Below are 20684 nucleotides of genomic sequence, written 5' to 3'. Positions count from 1 at the left end.
AGATGGATCAGCCAGGTGGCATCATTGATGGACTCAAGTGTGGCAGCGGTAGTGAGGTTGGCCCAGGATAGGACATTGTTTCATTCTGCTGTGCATGGGGTCTCGATGAGTCGGTTCTGACTTGATAGCACCTGACAACAACAACAAATATATAGTAAATTTATTCTTGAAAAGATGCAGTGTCTATTTATTTGGGGAGGGGGAAGTATTTTCAGCAAATGGCACCAGAAAGTAAAAAAAATATAGATAAATAAATGCATACTACACATTATACATTCCTCTCTGATACCAGCCTAATGTAAAAGCAAATCCTTCAAAGTTTCTTAAAGAAAACAGAATATCTTTGCAAACTTAGGTGGACGGAGAATATTTTGAAACTTAAAAATCATGATTTGTAAAGTAAAAAAATGGATAAAATGGACTTCATACATTTTTTAATGTATGAATTTTTTATTTTAAATGTATACATTTTTAAATTAGCCATAGATTAGAAGAAAGCATTCACAACAGACATCTTCTCAAAGGACATCTATCAACAATCTATGAAGAATTCCTACAAAATAATGATATACAGATAATAAGAACAATGGATATGTACACATGCTTCATATTTTTTATCATCAGGGGAATGCAAATGAAGACTTCAATAGAGTATTCTCTGTTTTCAGCCAAGATTCATCTGACATCAAATCCCTCATTGCAAGTCCTCTGAATGAATCCAGTTTGAAGCAGTTTCCCCATCAATATACTGTTTCAGATGGTTCTCAATTATCTTTAGCAAAATTTTACTTGCATGTAATATTAATGATATTGTCCAAAGAGTTCCCCATTCTGTTGTGTTACCTTTCTCTGGAATGGTCACAAATATGGATCTCTTCCAATCAGTTGGCCAGGTAGCTGTCTCCTAAATTTCTTGGCATAAATGTGTGAGTGCCTCCAGTGCTACCTTAGATTGTTGAAAGATTTTAATTTGGATTCCATCAATTCCCAGAGCCTTGCTCTTTACTAATGCCTTCAGTGCAACTTTGACATCTTCCTTCATTATCATTTGCTGTTTAACATATGCTAGGTCTCGAAATGGTTGAACATTGACAATTTCTTTTTGATACAGTAATTCTGTATTCCATCTTCTTTTGATGCTTTCTGCATCAATATTTGGCCCATTGAGTCCTTCAGTATTTCAAATTGAGGTTTGAATATTTTCTTCAGTTTCCTCAGCTTGAAGAATAAATGCAGAGTGTGTTCTTGCCTGTTGGTTTTCTAACTCCAAGTTTTTGCACATTTCGTTATATTTGATTTTGTCTTCTCTAGCTGACCTTTGAAATTTTCTGCTCAGCTCTTTTACCTTCTTATTTCTTCCATTTGCTTTAGTATCTCTATGCTGGAGAGCAAGCTTTACAGTCTCTTCTGACAAACGTTTTGGTCTTTTCTTCCTTACTTATCTTCTTAATGACATTTTGCTTATTTCCTGTATGATGTTCTTTACGTCATTCAACAGCTCTTCTGGTTTTCAGTTTTTCGTGTCTAAATCATCAAATTTATTTTTGAGATGATCTCTATTCACATGGGGTGTCTTCAAGGTCATATATTGGCTCTCTTGAACTTATTTTAATTTTCTTCAGTTTCTGCCTGAACTTGCATGTAAAGAATTGATGGTCTGTTCCATAGTCTGCTGCTGGCCTTGTTTTGGCTGAGGATATAGAGCTTTTCCATGGTCTCTTCCCATGGATATAATCAATTTGATTTCTGTGTATTCCATCTGGAGAGGTCTTTTATATTGTTTTAAAAAGTCATTTGCAATGAAAAAGTCATTGGTCTTGCAAAATTCTACAATAATGAGATCACTAGTATAATTTCTATCAGCAAGGCCATATATTTTTCAATGATTGATCTTTCTTCTTTGTTTCCAACCTTTGCACTCCAATTGACAGTAATTATCAATACATCTTTATTGCATGTTTTACCAGTTCCAGACTGACGAAGTTGGTAGAATTCTTCAATTTCATCATCACAGGCTTTAGTGGTTGGTGCATAAATTTGAATAATAATTGTATTAACTGGATTTCCTTGTAGGCATATGGATAATATTCTATCACAGACAATGTTGTACTCCAAGATAGATCTAGAAATGTTCCTTTGATGATGAATGTGAGACCATTGCAATCTATCATCTACAGCATAATAAAACTCATGATTGTCAGATTCCAAACAGTCAATACCAATGCATTTCAGATCACTAATGCCTATGATATCAGTGTTTATGTATTCCATTTCATTCTTGACAGCTTTCAATTTTTCTAGACTCATATTTCGTACATTCCATGTTCTGATTACTAATAGATGTCGTCAGCTGTTTCTCTTCATTTTTTAGTTGAACCCCATTAGTAAATTAAGGTCCTAAAAGCTTTACTCCACTCATATCATCATGGTCATCTTTACTTTGAGGAGACAGCTCTATTACTGTTTTATTTCTAGTGACTTACAAGATGAATACTGATCCTCCAGCACTTTATCTGTCAATAATCTGCGGTTCTTCATCATGTTTCCATATTCAGTAATCTGGTGCTATCTGACAGTGTTCCACTGCTCTTCATATGGTTTTGAGTGACTGAATATAAAGAAGTAGTCTGTGTCTCCATTTCTAATCTGTCTAAGGCATCAATTATTCTTTGGTCTTCCTTATACATTCTCCAACCTTCACATGTATAAGAAATAATATAAAATTAACAGAGCTTGGATATTTTTCTTAGTGCTTAAATTGGCACCTTTGCTTTTTAACACTTTAAAACTATCTTTTGCAGCAGATCTGCCCAGTACACTATGTTGTTTGATTTCCTGACTGCTGCTTCCATGATTATTAATTATAGATCTAAATAAAATGAAATCTTTGACATAGTCATACCTTTTCTCCCCTTATGTTGTTGCTTATTGGTTCAGTTGTGAGAATTTTTGTTTTCTTTATGTTGAGGTATAATCTATACTGAAAGCTATTGTCTTTGATCTTCATGAGTAAGTGCTTCTCTGCTTTCAACAAGCAAAATTGTGTCATCTGCATAATTCCAAATGTTGGATGGCATTCAGAACAACTGGAACTCTCATGCAATGTTAGTGCATATTTAAAAGGTCACAGCCATATTAGAAAATGTCATTTTCTTTTAATGCGATACATACTTCTTTTCTACTTTTTAAAACTTTAAAAAAAAAAACTTTTTTATTGTAAATTGAGTGAAGGTTTACAGACCAAACAATCAGATTTACATTCACTAAATTAAAGACTGTGTTTCATCGCAATAATTACAATCCCCTCCATGCAACAACAGTTATCCTGCTTCCTCCCTGTGATTTCTATTGGCATTTTACCCACATTCCTATCTCTTCTCAACTTTGTCTTCAATAAAATGTTGCCCTTTTGAATTTAAATTAACATCATGCCACTCCATGATGTTAATGCTCCACCCCACCTTATAAACCTAACTACTACTTGAGTGAAAATTGGTTCATGAGGGTGAGTTCCTTTCCAGACCTGTAAGGGCTGTAGACTAAGGTTCCTCTGGTTTTTTTCTGACCAGTAAAACTGGGTTTTTGTTCTTTTTAAATAATTTTGAGTTTTGTTACTTCCTCCCACTTTATCCAGGTCCCTCTAATGTGATCCCTTTCCGGGCAGTTGGTAGAGGAAACCAGTCACTGTCTATTTCTTCTGGTCTTAATGGTTGTTGAGACTGATGTTCACATGTTCATTGGTCCATTGTACTAATTGATTCTATCTCAGAGGACATATTGATAATAATTCTTTACATCAGCATAGCATTTAGAGTCTTAAAACAAATATAACTCCCTTTCTGTTTTAATGTATAACCTTGAAGTAGATGGAAAAGGATCATAATCACATGTTATGTTATCGCTGGGTGACTCACAGCAATCACATGTAACATAGTAGAATTGACCCCATAAGGTTTTCTTAGCTGTAATCTTTACAGAAAGAGATTGTCAGATGTTTTTCTAGCAAAGAAACTGGATAGGTTCAAACCTCCACCTTTTGGTTAGCAACTTCACCATTGTTATACCAGAGCTCCAAGGTAAACTTAAGGCTTGTTACCAAGACAGAGTTAGAAAGAAAATCTTCATCTTCAGAGTATGAATTGTTCAGCTGCTTTTAAACTATATCTGTACAGAATCGTTGCCCTCTCAAAGCACTGATTAATTAACCACACCATTCAGCAATCTCCTTGTTGGCCTTTTAGGTTGTAAATATAAATAAACACAAGGTCTCTGACCTTAAGGAGTCTGTAATCTAGAACAACTTTGACACTGTTTTGTAGTGCTCTCTGAACTCGCTGCACTTTATGAACATTACAATATAAATACATTTTCCAACTATCAGACATGCTGAAATTAAATTAGATACCTTACTAAATATAGAATCTACCAAAGTGTATTCATTAAAACAAAACAAAAAATGAAACCAATTACTGAACAAACAGAAATACTTAGAAATGTATAATTCACCACTCATCCAACTTTTCAATCCCTGAAAAGTAATTTTTATTCCAACAGACCAACCTACTAAATATATGCCTACATTTCTCAACTGGAAGCGGAGGTCTCAAAACCTCAGAAAGGAAACATTTGATTTGGCCTTTTTTTAGCTGTCCCCATTGAGAATCTATGGACAGCTAGAAGGAAGGATCTGTTAAGTTTCCACAAACCCATCAACTCTAACACCACAGAACAGTTTGTTCCTTTTGTTGGTTTTCACATTCCCTGAAACTTGAAGGTGATGACAAGAAGAAAGATTCACCAGTAAAGAAATGAGAAAGTTGTCTTTGGGTAATTAGGAACTTAGTTCTCCCTCATTTATAAATCTAATAACAGAATGAGATTTCGCTTTTACTATGGAAATAAAAGCAATATTAATTTCTTTCAAATTGTGACTGTGACCAAGAATATCATTTACCAATGATATTTACGTTCCTTTATATCCAAAGATTTTAAATTACCATGCTGAATGTTGCTTTTTTAAGTCAGCAAAATAGAGTAAATATATATACTGTAACCTTTTAATCATATTTGAAAACATTAAAATTCATAACTTTAAGCCTATAGAAAGATAAAAGATGTTTATGATGTATATAACAAATATCCCATTTTATTGCGTAAACATTGCACTGTGAAGCAAATGAAACCTTACATTAAACTTTAAGAAATGTCAATTATAGTTCTCATTTAAAATTTTAAAGGAGATTAATGATGCTGTGGGTTAATGCAACAGACTGCAAAGACATTTGAACTGCAAGATCAGTGGTTCAAACTCACCAGCTGCTCCTCAGAAACCCTATATGGGTCAGAACTGACTCGACGGCACTTAACAACAACAACGTCATTTTTTTCATGAAAAATGTAGTTTATAATTAGCCTGCAGAATAAAAAACACTAAAGTCTAAAAATATTATGACAAAAATAATAATAGTTTTTTAAAAAATTGAGACCAAGAAAGAATATCATAATGAGATTTTACAATAGTATTTAGCAATAAAAATGACAGGTGCTTGAAATTGAAGACTTAAGAAAAAATTACTCTGAATGTGTTGAATATATTTTTGATTCTTGCATCCAACAAGAATAAGAAAAGCTAATGAAAAAGAGAAAGCAGTTTCCAATAATAGATCTTGTCACTAATAATATGTGTATGTGTGCTCTTGAATGAAAACAGAATTTCAGAATTTAATCAATTAAATCAGGCTCCAAAGAATTCAGTTAAAACATTTCTTTTTTTTGGTCAAAAGAGAAGATGTAACAACTGATATCAGAACCTCTGCTTGAACACTGTTGTTAACATGGAACCCACGCCTTCAAGAAACAAATGTTTCTATAAATTATCTGAGAATTCAAAGATCCAAGCCTACCAACTGCTCCTTGGTATACATAGCATACAGGATTACTATGATTCAGAACTGACTCCACGGCACTTAACAAAAACTTCCTCTTAAATTGATACAGTGTACATACTAGTTTTAGCCTGAATCCTAACGAAAATCAGTTACTTTGATGAATCATAATGAAGACAATGGCAGATCGGGTAGACATGCAGTGAAGAGCTTCATCAGCAACAATACAGAATACCACACCAAGCAGGCTCAGGGGATTGTGCTAGAACTCTGAACCACATGTAAATGAATATTTAGAAGTTTGGAAGGCTTACAGATAGGGGAAATTGTAGCAGAATCAAGAAATCCCGTGCTTTCTAAATCAAGACTCTTAACAACCTGTGATATGCAGATGATACAACCTTGCTTGCTGAAAGTGAAGAGGACTTAAAACCTTTACTGAGGAAGATCAAAGAGCACAGACTTCAGTAGGGATTACATCTCAATGTAAGGAAAACAAATCCTCACCACTGGACTAATAAACAACATTGTTATCAACAGAGAAAAGATTGAAGTTGTCAAGGATTTCATTCTTCTTGGATCAACTATAAATACTCATGGAAGCAGCAGTCAAGAAATCAAAGGACGTATTGCATTAGGCGTATCTGCTGCACAAGACCTTCTTAAAGTATTGTAGAAAAAAATTGTCAGCTTGAGGACTAAAGTGCACCTGACCCAAGCCATGGTATTTTCAATAACGTCATATGCATGTGAAAGCTGGACAGTGAATAAAGAAGACTGTAGTAGAATTGATGCTTTTGAGTTATGGTGTTGAAGGAGAATATTGAAAGTGCCCTGGACTGCCAAAAGAACCAATAGATCTGTGTTGAAAGAAGTGCAGCCAGAGTGCTCCTTGGAGGCCAAGATGGCCAAAATTCATCTCTTATACTTTGGATATATTGTCAGGAGGGACCCATTACTGGGGAAAGATATCATGTTTGGTAAGGTGGAGGGTCAGAGAAAAAGAGGAAGACCCCTCAATGAAATGGATTGGCCAAGTGGCAGCACAGATGGACTCAAGTGGCAACAGTACTGAGGTTGGTCCAGGATCAAGCAGTATTTCCTTTTGCTGTGCATAAGGTCGCTATGGGTTGGTACCAACTCGATGGCAACTAACAACAACAACAATGGAGACTACAATCAAGGATCCAGGTATTGATGGGATAACAATGAAATATTTCAACAAACTGATGCAGCGCTGAAGCACTCATTCATCTGTGCCACAAAATTTGGAAGAGAGCTATCTGGCCAAACAAATTTAAATTTGTGCCTATTCCAAAGAAAGGTGACAAAAGAAAATGTGGTAATTGTACAACAGTATCATTAATATTACATGCAAATAAACTTCCTTAAAGATAATTTTTAAATGGTTGCAGCAGAACATTAAAAAAACCCACAAAACTGCCAAAACTGTATTCCTGACATTTGATTACTTGTGTTTTATTGACTATACAAAGGCATTTGACTGCGTAAATCATAGCAAACTATGGATAACATTGCAAAAGAATGAAATTCTAAAATTCTAAAACACTTAATTGTACTCTTACTGGATGTATATGTAGAAAAAGCTATAGTCATCTGAACAATACAAAGGGATACTGAATGATTTAAAATCAGAAAAGGTGCACGTTGTATCCTTTTACCATATTTATTCAGTCTGCATGCTGAGGAAATAAATTGAGAAGCTTAGTTATATAAAGATAAGAGAACATATCATTCAGTATGAATTGCAAGGAGTACAAAAATCCTCACAACTGAACCAATAAAGAATATCATAACAAATGGGGGGGGGCGGGAGGGGAATGGAGCTGTCAAGGATTTCTGTTTTCTAGATCCACAATCAATTCTCATAGAAGCAGCAGTCAAGGAATCAATCAATTCTCATAGAAGCAGCAGTCAAGGAATCAGAGAACATACTGCATTGGACACATCTACTATAAAAGACAATATTAAGTGCAGAGATAGAGCAGCTGAGGAGTAGAGATTCATGGAAAGAGAAAGGCTGTGTGCTGGTGGCCAGGAAGCAGGCTTGCAAAATGTGCTCTTTGGTTGTTCAAATGATTATATATTTCTGAGTGTTTTGTGTGCATCCACCCCCAAAAAACAGAGGGAATAGAAGCAAATACTGTTTAATGATGATGCACAGAGGAGATTGTGATCGTTGCAATGAAATGCTGGGTGTAAAACTGATATTCTCCCATGTAAACTATCACTCAATTCACAATAAAAACTTAAAAAAAAAAATGTTAGGAAGCAGAAATATCACTGAGGAAAATGTGCCTAAATCCAAGCTATGGTGGTTTTGATTGCATCATATGCATTTGAAAGCTGGACAGTGAATAAAGAGGACCAAAGAAAAATTGATGCATTAAAGTGTGGTGTTGGCAAAGGATACTGAAAGCACCATGAACTGTCAGAAGAACAAACACATGTGTCTTAGATGAAGTGCAATTAGAATGCTCATCAGAAGTAAGCTTGGAGAGACTTAATCTCTCATACTTTGGACATATTATCAGGAAAGACCAGTCCCTTGGGAAGGTTATCATGCTTCATAAAGTAGACCGTTGGTGAAATAAGTGAAGACCCTCAGTAAGATGGATTGATACAGTGGCTGCAACAATAAGCTCACATACAACTATTGTGAGGATAGTAATGAATATACAGTCACTGTACCAAAGAGAATTGTTTGAGATTCAACCATTTCAAGAGATAGCATATTATCAAGAACAAATAATATTGAAGGAAGAAGTTCAAGCTACATTGAAGGCATTGGCAATAAAACAAAACTCCAAGATTTCATGGATGCAAATTGAAATGTTTCAACAAACTGAGAAAGCACTAGAGGTGCTCACTTTTGTATGACAAGAAATTTGGAAGATGGCTACTTAGTCAACCAATTGGAAGATATCCATATTTGTGTCCATTCCAAAGAAAGGTGACCCAACAAAACGTGGAATCATAGAACCTTCATTAAAATGCAAATAAAATTTTGCTGAAGATAATCCAACAATTTTTACAGTAGTACATTGACAGGAAGCTGCAGAAATTCAAGTCAGATTCAGAAGACAACAAGGAAAAAGGGGTATTAGTGCTGACATCCAGTGAATCTTGGTTAAAAACAAAGAATGTTAGAAAGATGTTTACTTGTCCTTTATTGAATATCAAAGACATTCAACTGTGTGGATAACAACAAACTATAGATAGCATTGTGAAGAATGGGTATTCCAGACATAGTGTACTTATAAGCACTTGTAAGGAAGCTGTATGTAGACCAATAGGCAGTCATTTGAACAGAACCAGGGAATACTGAATGATTTAAAATCAGGAGAGGTGTACACGAGTGTTGTATTCTTTCATCATGCTTATTCAATCTGTATGCTGAGCAAATAATCTGAGAACTGAGTCATATGCAGATGTATGTGGTATCAGGATTGGAGGAAGATTCATCAGCAATCTGTGATGTGCAGATGACACATCTTTGTTTGCTAGATTGCAACTCAATGTAAAGAAAGCAAGTATCTTCACATTTGGACTAAAAACAGCATCATCACAAACAGAGAAAAGAAAGATTGAAGTTGTCAAAAAAAACTCATTTTACTTGGATTCAAAATTAACACTCATACAAGCAGTAGTCAAGAAATCAGGCCACATATAGCAGTAAGCAATATCCTGCAAAAGACCTCTTTAAAGTGTTAAAGAGCAAAGATGTCAGTTTGAGGACTCAGATGCACTTGATCCAAGCCTTAGTATTTTCTACTCCCTCATGTGCATGTGAAAATTGGAAAAGAATAAAGAAGACCATAGAAGAATTGATGCACTTGAGTTATGGTGTTAGGGAAAAATATTTAAAGTGCCATGGACCACTAGAAGGACAAACAAGTCAGTGTTGGAGGAAATACAGCCAGGATGGCAAGACTTTGTCTCTCATGCTTCAAACATGGAAGAAACCAGGACATGGAGAAGGACATCAAGTTTGGCAAAATGGAGGGTCAGAAAAAAAGAGACTGACCTCCAACAAGATGAATTGGCAGCAATAGCCTCAAGTTAACAATTGTGAGGGAGGTACAGAACTAGATAGTGTTTCATTCAGTAGTGCATAGTGTCACTGAGTTGGAATTGACTTGATGGTACATAGCAACAACCAAATAAATACCTTGAGTTAGTGTAATTCCTTAAAATGATGCTCAACGCTAAGGGTTATAATAAGAATTATGTCCTCATTATTTCTAGAATAGTAACATAATTTTGCAACAGGAATAATGTATCATTTGCCTCATGGATGCTTTTGTTCAAAGTCACTTTAAGAGTACTCTAACAAGCAGAGAAACTTGTGACATTTGCATATTAAGTAACTCACTTATGTGTGTTTACTACTACTAATATATGTATATATGTATGAAAGAAGTAAGTCCAAGACATGTTTTTATTGTAACACCAAATAGTGACAAGGTTCAAAAATTACAGCTATCTACCAAAAGGAATCTCAAAATATTGAATGATCTAATTCATTTAAATGATTTCACAATCGTAGCCCATTCTGTTTTTGTTTTTATGTAAATGTCTCAATAGCATTTATTAGTTTGCAAAAAGAAAATAAAATTTTAAGTGTACTCAAGCATGTACATGAGCTAACGAATATATTGCCCCTTCTGATTTTATAGCTCCCTTAGGAAATATTCTTCATTTTGAGCTGACACTGACTTCTGTAAAACTTCCACGCATTGGTCATGGGATTTGTCCTCTAGGCCACAGACATAAGCCTAATGCCTCTAAATCAGGGATACATTTTAAACACAAACTCAAGGTTGAAGATTCAGAACATGGCTTCCTATTTTGGGCTTTAAATTGATTCTGAGCAAGCTCTTTCTTACCAGGACAGCATAAAATTCAATGCAGTCTACTTGAGCGCTTGCCACTTTTAAAGTCAAAACCCTGGAGTCTTACATAATTTTGATCATTTGGGGAATCTTTTCTGGTATTCAGTCTATATCCGTTAGTGTGATCAGCTCATTTTCAAAACAATACGATTTTTGTTTTTCCATCTCCAAAAGCCTTACTTATATTTATATACAATCATGTATACTCACATTCCCTTCATTCTACAGCATTCCCTCATCCCACCTCATTTCCCTAAAGGCAATGGATGTTATGATTTGTATTTTTAAAACAAAACCATTATTGTCTGCTCTAACATTTATATAAGTAGAATTATGCAATATATTTTTGTAAGGCTTCTCTCACTATGAAAAATTGAAAATTGTGTGTGTGTGTTTTAATCGTCTGTCTTGTTTGTATCAGTAGCTCATTCCATTATGTATGTAGTAGTAATTTATAATATCAATATACCACAGTTTTTGTAATTCCCTTATTAATGGACATTTGGATTGTCTTTAGTTTTTGCTTTTGTGTTTATCAACTATTATGAATAAATTTATTTGTGAATATATTTATATATTTTTGTTTGTTTGTTTAAATATCTTGTAATGGAATTTCTGGTTCATAAGGCAGGTATGGGAGTCCTGGTGTGGTGCTGTGGTTTAATGCACCGTACTGCAAAGTCGTTTGAACTGCAAGGTCAGTGGTTCAAGCTCACCAGCTGCTCCTCGTAAACCCTATATAGGGTCACTATGGGTTGGAATTGACTTGATGGCACTTAACAACAGCAAGGCAGGTATATGTTTAGTTTTCCAAGAAATTTCCAGAAGTTTTTTTCAAAGTGGTTGTACCATTTTATATTCCCAGCAAAATGAGTTGGTGCACATTCTCACCAGCATTTGGTGTTATCAGTTATTTGTTTTCACCATTCTATTTGGTGTGTAGTGTTATTTCATCATTGTTTAAAGTCATTCTGAACCCATATACAAGGAGCCCTGGGAACACAGTTGGTTATTTGCTAACTAAAAAGTCAGTAATTTGAACTTACTAGTCACTGTGGGCAGAAGATGAGGCAGTCTGCTTCAATGTAACCCTAAGGAGCCTTAGTAACAATATGGTGGAATATAAGCTGGGCTGCTAACCAAAAGGTCAGTAGTTTGAATGTACCAGTCACTCCCTGGGAGAAAAATGAGACTTTCTGCTCCCATGAACAGTTGAAAATGAGACTTTCTGCTCCCATAAACAGTTGCCATTGAGTCCGTTCCAATTGGGTTTTACTCTGTCCTGTAGAGTATAGGGTTAACATTTCTTTTTCTTAAGAATTCCCCACAAGAAGTCTATATACTTACCTTTTGGTCTACCCTCCAGGTACCAGAATTTCATGCCCATAGAACCTTAATCCAATTCCCGATTACTATACTAGTAGGTGCTCCCCTAGGTCCAAGGGATGGTTAAGAGGAAGCCTTTTATGGAACAAGAACAGAGCTAGTAGCTTAGTCTGGACTTTCCACACGAGTGTGCACAAGACAGGAGCTCTGGTGTGATGTTGTGGGTTAATGCACTGGACTACAAAGTTGATTTTAACTGAAACGTCGGTAGCTCCTATTCACCCACTAATCCTTGTAAACCCTAGGGTCACTATGAATCAGGACTGACCCCATGGCCCTTAATAACAACAACATGCACAAGGCAACCTCATATTGCATTATGAATATTACTATTATAGCTTGCTAGTTTGTCCCATGAAGTTTCTAAGTCCCATAATAGTCTTATGGAAGCAGACTGCCACATTTTTTTCTCCCACAGAGCAGTTGGTAGGTTAGAAGCAAAGCATTTTAGTTCCTGAACTACCAGAGCTCCTTTAGCTTTTGTTGTTGATGTTGTTAAGTTCCCTGAGTCGGTTCTAACTCATAGTGATCCTATATAGGGTTTCCGAGGAATAGCTGGTGCGTTTGAACCACTGACCTGTGGTTCTTAAACCTTGGGGCCTAGTGCTTATACTACAGCACCACACCAGGACTCCCATGAAATCCCTTGCTCAATGGGGGAGAAAGTGGAAAACAGAAGTAGGGCAGGGACACCTCTTGTGCAAATCTAATAACAATAGCGGGTAAGTAAAAAAGTATTGCTACTAGGGCTCCCGTTAATATATGCATGAGTTTATTCCAAAGAAAGGTGTTTAAACATGCCTCTGTGAGGTTTCTCAGTAACGCATTTATCTTAGTCTCCTTAGGATGCCTTCAATGAAAAGGTCAACTCAAAACTGGTTGTCAAGGGGAATCTGTTGGGGCAGCTAACTTGAAGGCAGAGGGGCAGCATGAATGTTTTGGTGGTTGTTTTGGGATTCTAAAGAGATCATCTTTGGAGTTTCTTGAAGGACACATGATGGTCATAGTGATTTAATATGAAGAAGTTATAGGAAAACTGAAAACTGCATTGGTGAGAAAAAGACCAGGAAAATTGCTCCTAGGATGCTTTCTATTAACGACAAAACACCTGTTCATTTTTCAAGGGTATTAAATTTTCTCCTGTGAGAATTTCATTGGGAAACCTTATTCCATCCACCCTACAGTCCTTATCTTGCCCTTCAGACTTCTTTTTTATTCTTAAAACTCAAAGAATATTTAAATTTGCATCCCTCAAGATGCCCAAACTACCATTTTTCGGTGGTATAAACTGAAGAGTGATGAGTGCAGAATACTTCAGGGAAGGGATAGAGAGAAGGAAACACCACCTTCAGAAATGTATGGATCAAAATTTGGGGTATGGTGAGAAAAAACAGCTTCATATTTTGATATTCAGTTGCTCCTCAGAAACCCTATACAGGGTCACTCTGGGTTGGAACCGATTCGAGGGCACATAAGAACAAAAACCTTGAATAAAGCTTTCTATAATATTTTAGCAATATTGTTTTACTCACCCTTGTAGTGTGAAAACACCCATTTTATATGCTAGTGTTTCATCTTACTGCTTGTCTCAATGTTCCCAACTTTCTTGCTGGTCTGATTTGGCAGATCCTAACCCATCCTTGGTACTTGGCTGACATGAGTGAGATGCAATAGAACCTAGGAAAGAACAGCGAAAATTAAGAAACAGAAAAGGTAGAACATAGAAATGGATGTCAATTAAGCTCAAACATATGTCATCATTAATATTGGTTGTTGCCAAGTGTTGTTCAGTTGGTCTTGACTCATAGTTACTCACAGGGCTTCCAATGAGCAGCTGGTGAGTTTGAACTATGAACCTTGCAGTTCAAGCCAACCTTGCCATCCAGTGTTTTATATATATTAATAAAGTAGTCAATAAATAAAAAGCCAGAAAAAAAAGACACATACATGAACACACACAAACACAAAAACCTTGACAAAATTGGGTCAAGTTGGAGATTCAGAAATGCTTCAGAAAACAATTATTAATAGTTTGCTTCATTGAATCTGACTGGAAACATACCAGCTGCTCCTCAGAAACCCTGTACAGGGTTGCTATGCATAGGATGCGACTTGACAGTACTTAACAACTCTGAAGGTTTTAATCCTTGCATAATATTATTTTGGTGTGGTGTTGTGAGTTAATGTGCAGGATTGCAAAGTTGGTTTGAAGCTCTAGATTGGCAGTTCAAGCTCACCAGCTGCTTTTCAGAAATCTGATACAGGGTTGCTATAGGTCAAAACAACTCAACAGCACTGAACAACAACAATATTATCATCTCCATTTTACAAATATGGAAACTGAGTCACAGAAAGGTTTAGCTTGAAAGACTGTGCTTTCATGGAAGTGGTTAACACAACATTCAAATGCACACCGTCTGGCTGCAGAGCCCACAGTCCTGGCCACAGTCCGGGGTAGGTCTACTATGTGTTAGGCATTTTATGAAGTGTTTTATATAGATTAGCTAATTCAAACTGTCACATAGGTATAATTATCTCTACTGGACAGATGAGAAAACAAAGACTAACTAAATTTGCCAAAATTTTACAACTAGTAAATGACTGAACTAGATTTTACTAACTTGCCCAACTTATATAACTAGTAAGTACCTGAACAGAGTTTCAAAGTTGATTCAATTATGTTCAAAATACATTGCATAGGCAAGTATTGTATAACATTTTAGGTATATCGAGAAAGCAGTTTTTGTTTTTCTGATTGTCAATTCATAAAGGAGTAAAATCAAGTATCTACCTTTAACAATGCCTGATAAATGAAGTATTAGTGTACCTCATCATGCACAAGGGAGATGTGATTGGATTTCCAGTCCCACAATTTAAACCAAACTTTGCTTTTAAAAGGTGTATTATAATTGGCATTAACTGTATTTGACTCTTCCTTGGACGTAGAAAGTCATATTTCCAATAAATATCCAACACTTTCTTTCATTTCTATGTTAATTTCTGGATATGATAGCCTAATAATTTCATATTTCCCTGTGAATGCAATGAATTCTGAAGAAAACTTAAGAAGGGGTAAAAAAGAAAAACCGACACTAAATCATGCAATGTACATTCCTCAGTGCATTCCAGAGCCCATACATAGCGTATACAGGAAAGTAAGGAAAAAATGATGGCTGGACTGTTCCTACTTAGAAAGATTTAATTTTCTTTTTGAGCCCTAAATATGAGCATAGGTGTGGAACTTTAGTGTACATTTGTTATATGTTTCCAACTTGCCACTGGATTGAGCATATACTTCTGTAATATAAACAGGATTGAAAACTGGAAAAATTCTTCAAAGGAAGCAATGGTCTTGCTGTCCTTGAACACAGAAAAATCTGTTCATTTAAGCATAAAATCACCAGGCATATACTTACCCAGTGTTCCCAAAACACTACTTTTATGATGTTGTTGTTGTTAAGTACCGTGGAGCCAATACCAATTGACAACAACCCTGTGTATTTCTGAGACTGTGAATCTTTCAGGTTGCAAAAGCTTCATCTTTCTGCCATGGAGCAGCTGGTGGGCTTGAACTGCCAACCTTGAGGCTCACATTTCAGTGTTTATCATACAGAACCACCATGTTTCCCACTTATGATAATGACTCTTATTTTTTCTTTCTAGTTAAATTACACTTCTCAGATTTCACAAGAAATATCCTTTTATAGATCTTGAAAATACCAGATCTAATGAGAGAATCCCTCCACAAATGAGTAGTCTCCAGAAGCATTAAAGAAAGGGTGATTTGAAAAAGAAGAAAAACAAACAAAATTACAGGAAATGAATGTCTTCTTTGAAAACAAACAATCTTTATATATTACTACTTTAAATGAGAACATCTTCTCAGTATGGGCCTACACTTTACTAAGCCTGGAAAAAATGTTGCTTTTGATACATGTCAATACACTGTGAGCATTGTAATATGTTGTTGTAAACTTGCATGTTGTTTCTTTAGCTTTCTAAGAATGTTTCTTCAACAGTTGAGATGGCCGTGGTGAGAATGAACTTCACACAACTACTGTGACAGAGTGTACATTGGCACAGTCTTTATTTAGCAAGAAATTGTTCCCATATATTTGGCAATCCTACAAGGACATGGTGTGGCACTGTAGGTCAATGCACTGGACTGCAAAATTGTTTGAACCACAAGATTGCCTGTTCAACCTCACCAGCCTCTTCTCAGAAATTCTATAGAGTCACTATGTGTCAGAACTGACTCAACAACACTTAGCAACAACAGCACAAGGATATGGAGAGCCACTAGTAAGCAGTCTGGCCATCTCACATTCTTCCCTATAGAGACGATCTTCTTGAAAGGATTGGAGCCAACCTCACCAGAGGCAAGGGACAGAAGAAAGAGAAGATAGGAAGGAAAACAAATAGGTTGTGGTCTCCTTCTGCCCCACACTGACTGTCTACAAGAAATTCTTTTACTAGGTGGTTTGGAAAAAGGGATCATCTAGGTTAAGAATATTTTTCTTACCTAGCCTCGAAGGCTTGATAATCAGAACTCGACTAGAGGAAGATAAAAAGAACAAAACAATTTTTTATAAAGGAAACGAGGGTAAATTGCTACAATTGGATGAACTTGACCTATACTAATGGAGGTAGTAACTCTAAATATCAACAGAAAGGAAAGGAGTGTTCACATCAAGTATCAATGCTATCATCTCTGTACACAGGGTAGATAGAGATGGGCAACTCAGACATTGGCTACCTAAAATGAGGGGGCAATAAAGGCATGAAATGACTGGCTTACAAGGTTTTAAGGGAGAGCTTAGTTTAATAGTGTGCAGGGAAAAAAAAGAGTCCCCACTGATAGTTTTCATCTTGTCTAGATAGATGGGTCTGGTTAAAAGAGATAGGGATAAGATTCTTACGATTCAATAGTGAGTGATTGTTATCATGACTCATTGCGATGGTTATAATTGTAAAGGTAGAAGTTTTGTAACAAAAATGGGGGAGTAGTTAATCTTACAGTCCAGAAACAAAGGGCTCTAAGACCATCAAAGGAGAAGAGCACAGTAAAAAGAAGAGGGAAAAGAAAAAAGAAAAAAAAAGTATGCTCATACAATTTGATGAACTTGACCCACACCTATGGAAGCAGTAATTCAAAAGAGGAAGCGGGCCCTTGCAGCAAGAATCATTCCCACCCCTCCTACATTCAGATTGGACAGGGATGGGCAACTTGGACATAGGCTACCCAAAAAGGGGGATGGAGGGCTACAAAGGCAAGAAGTGACTGGCTTACAAGCTTTCAAGAGGGAACCTAGAACCAGAGGGCCTGGAGAACGGTAGAATCTCCAGTGAGTAGTATTCAATCTGTCTAGGTGGCGCTGATGCAATGAAATCCAGATAGGTCTCTTATGATACAATAGTGAATAATTGTTATCAGGACTGACTGTGAGGGTTGGAAACGTAAAGGTAGACGTTTTATAGCAAGAAGGGGAGTGATTAACTTTTCAGTCTAGGAGCGGAGGTCCCTGGGACAGTCAAGGGAGAGGAGCAGAGAGTGGGACCCTACCCAGAGAAGCAATGATGCCTGAAATGAAGCCAAAGATGATGATGTGGAGCGATGGAGCAGCTGGAGACTTTAGATCCAGAGAGGGAGAGCGACTGTGTGCTGAAGATCTGGGGGGTACAGGGGAAGGATTGCATGGAGGGGATTGTAACCATGGCAATGAGACTATATATGATGGAATGAATGTAAAAGTAATATTCTCCCATGTAAGCTATCACATAATTCACAATAAATCATTTAAAAAATAAAAAAAAAAGGAGAAGAACACAGTGGAATTCGAGACTTTATCCAGGAAGCAGTGACACCACAGATGGAGGCAGAGATGGGGACATACAGACAGGGAGCAGCTGAGGACTGTAGATTCATGGGAAGTGAGGGACTAAGAGCTGGTGGCCAGGAGGCAGACTTGCAGAATGTGCCCTTTGGTGGTGTAAATTATTATATATGCCTGAGTGTTTTTTATTTTTTTATTTTAAAGGGCTAAAATTAATAGAGAGAAATACGGTTAACTGATGGTACATGGAGGGGATTATAATCATTGTAATGAAACAAGGTATATGATTTGTTGAATATAAAACTGATGCTCTGCCCTGTAAACTTTCACTCAATTCACAATAAAACCTTTAAAAAAAAGTGTATTTTTCTTTTGTTTAGTGTTTGCATTCTGTCTTAACTTTGACTTGTGATTTGACTAGAGACTTGTGATGTGTGTGGTTTTGTTATTTCTCTCTTTACTTTAAGAAATAAAACCAAATTCAATGGGAAAAGCAATGTATAATTATCTTTCACCTCATTATAATAAATATTGTCTGGTGGTACAATTGTTAAACATTCAACTGCAATTCAAACCCACCCAGAGATTCTGCAGGAGAAAGATCTGGTGATCTGCTCCCTTAAAGATTTATAAAGAGAAAGAGAAAAAAAAAAAAAAAATTGCCCTCAAGTTGATTTTGATTGATAGAAATTAGGAATCCCGGCAGAGTAGAACTTCCCCCTAGGGTTTCCAAGATTATAATCTTTACTAATGCGAAACATCACATTTATCTCCTACAAAGTAGATGTTGGGTTCGGACTATTAATCTTTCAATTGGCAGCCGAGTGTTTAACCTCAGTGCCACTATGGTTCATTTCCTTAAAGATTACAGCCTAGATAACCCTATGAGGCAGTGGTACTACGTCACATGAGGTCAATATAATTTACTATTGACTCCAAGTCACCATTAACAACAACAGGAGAGAAATACAGTATCTTAAGGCCCTCCCATGTTTCAGACAGTAAATTAAGTGTTTAATAAGCATATAATATTTGGTACTCATAATTACATGAATAAAGTATTTCTTTTTTTATCCCCATTTTGCTACTGTAAAATTTAAGATGTAGAGAGGTTGAGTGACATGCCTAAAGTCATACAGACATAATAATGACCTGTAAGTCAATCACTGTCTCATTTGTAAATACATTCTCTGTCACCAAAATGTAAAGCAAATAATGTGAATTTACTCAGAGAAGAAGAGCAATGTCCTCAATGAAATGGATTGTCGGGATCAGGCAGTGTTTTTTCTGTTGTACATAAGGTTTCTATGAGTCACTACCGACTTATCAAAGAAATGAAAAATCCTATATATATGGTGTGGCGCTGTGGGTTAATGCGCCAGACTGCAAAGCCACTTGAACTTCAAGGTCAGTGGTTCAAGCTCACCAGTCACTCCTCGGAAACCCTATACAGGGTCGCTATGGATCAAAACTGACTCAACGGCACTTAACCATAACCATAATTAATTAGTGCTGGTCATCTTTTATGTTCAATACTCTGTGCAGTATTTACTTTGCTTCTTCCTCATAATTTTCCTGTTATTAAGTACTATCAAGTTGGTTCCAACTCAAAGCAACCCTTTATAGGGATTCCATGGGTTTGAACCTCCAACCTTGCAGTTGACAGTCCAGTGCTTATCCTACAATGCCACACCAAGATTCCTATTGAGTAGTTATTTCTTCTCTAATTTATAGATTTAACTAATTCACTTCAGGATACATGGTTTCTGAGGATCCAGTTGATCTTAACCCAAATTCTATTGTTTTGATAACAATTAAATATGTTGGATAAAGAGTTACCAAAAACGATTTTATTTCCCCAAGGGTTACCAAATTAAGAATTTCTGTTGGTTAGAAATGCCTCAAGAATATGCCATGACCATTTATATATTTCAAGGTTCTGCTCAGTCACAGTGGATATTGTAATAAAAATTCTCCCACAGTAAGACATTTAATGTTACTTCAGCTACTCTCTTCTTCTACTTCCTATTAAAAAATTAATGTACTAAAGATCATAAAGAATTCAGAAAGTTCTTAGGCTAGGAATGTGTAATGTATACACAACGTGTACTTTCCCTTTAATGTTACATATATGTTTTCGAATTTGAAAGGATTCAACCAACTGCTACTCACAAATTATCACAGTCAGCCTGACTTACTTCATGTGCAGCTTTGAAATCACTGAAACGACTTCATCCTTTTTTATACTAATCAAACCAAACCCCATTTCCTCTGAGTTGATTACTACTCATAGTGACCCTAGATAGCATTCCCAAGACAGTAAATCCCTAAGAGAGCAGAAAGGATCATCTTTTGCCCATGGAGCAAATGGTAGATTTGAATTGTTGACCTTGCAGTTAGCAGTCCAGTGCTTACTCTGCAGTGCCACCAAGGCTCCTTTTATTGTAAGGCTAAACAAAAACCTTTTGTACTTGTTTCAACTTACCTACAAATTTAAAGACACAGGAACAGACATCCTTTGTAACACAAAACTGCCTGTACAACTTAAGATAGACACTCATACGACAGAATTGAGTTCATCTATGTTTTGCAAACACTTTTCCTATACACCACTTGTGGAAAAGCACAATCAGGCTTTTTAGACATCTGTTTTTGATGTTACA

This window comes from Chrysochloris asiatica, unplaced genomic scaffold (assembly GCF_000296735.1).
Source record: "Chrysochloris asiatica unplaced genomic scaffold, ChrAsi1.0 scaffold00006, whole genome shotgun sequence".
NCBI classification, from domain to species: Eukaryota; Metazoa; Chordata; class Mammalia; order Afrosoricida; family Chrysochloridae; genus Chrysochloris; species Chrysochloris asiatica.
The sequence above is the reverse complement of the archived record's forward strand: the minus strand, read 5'-3'. Positions refer to the sequence as shown.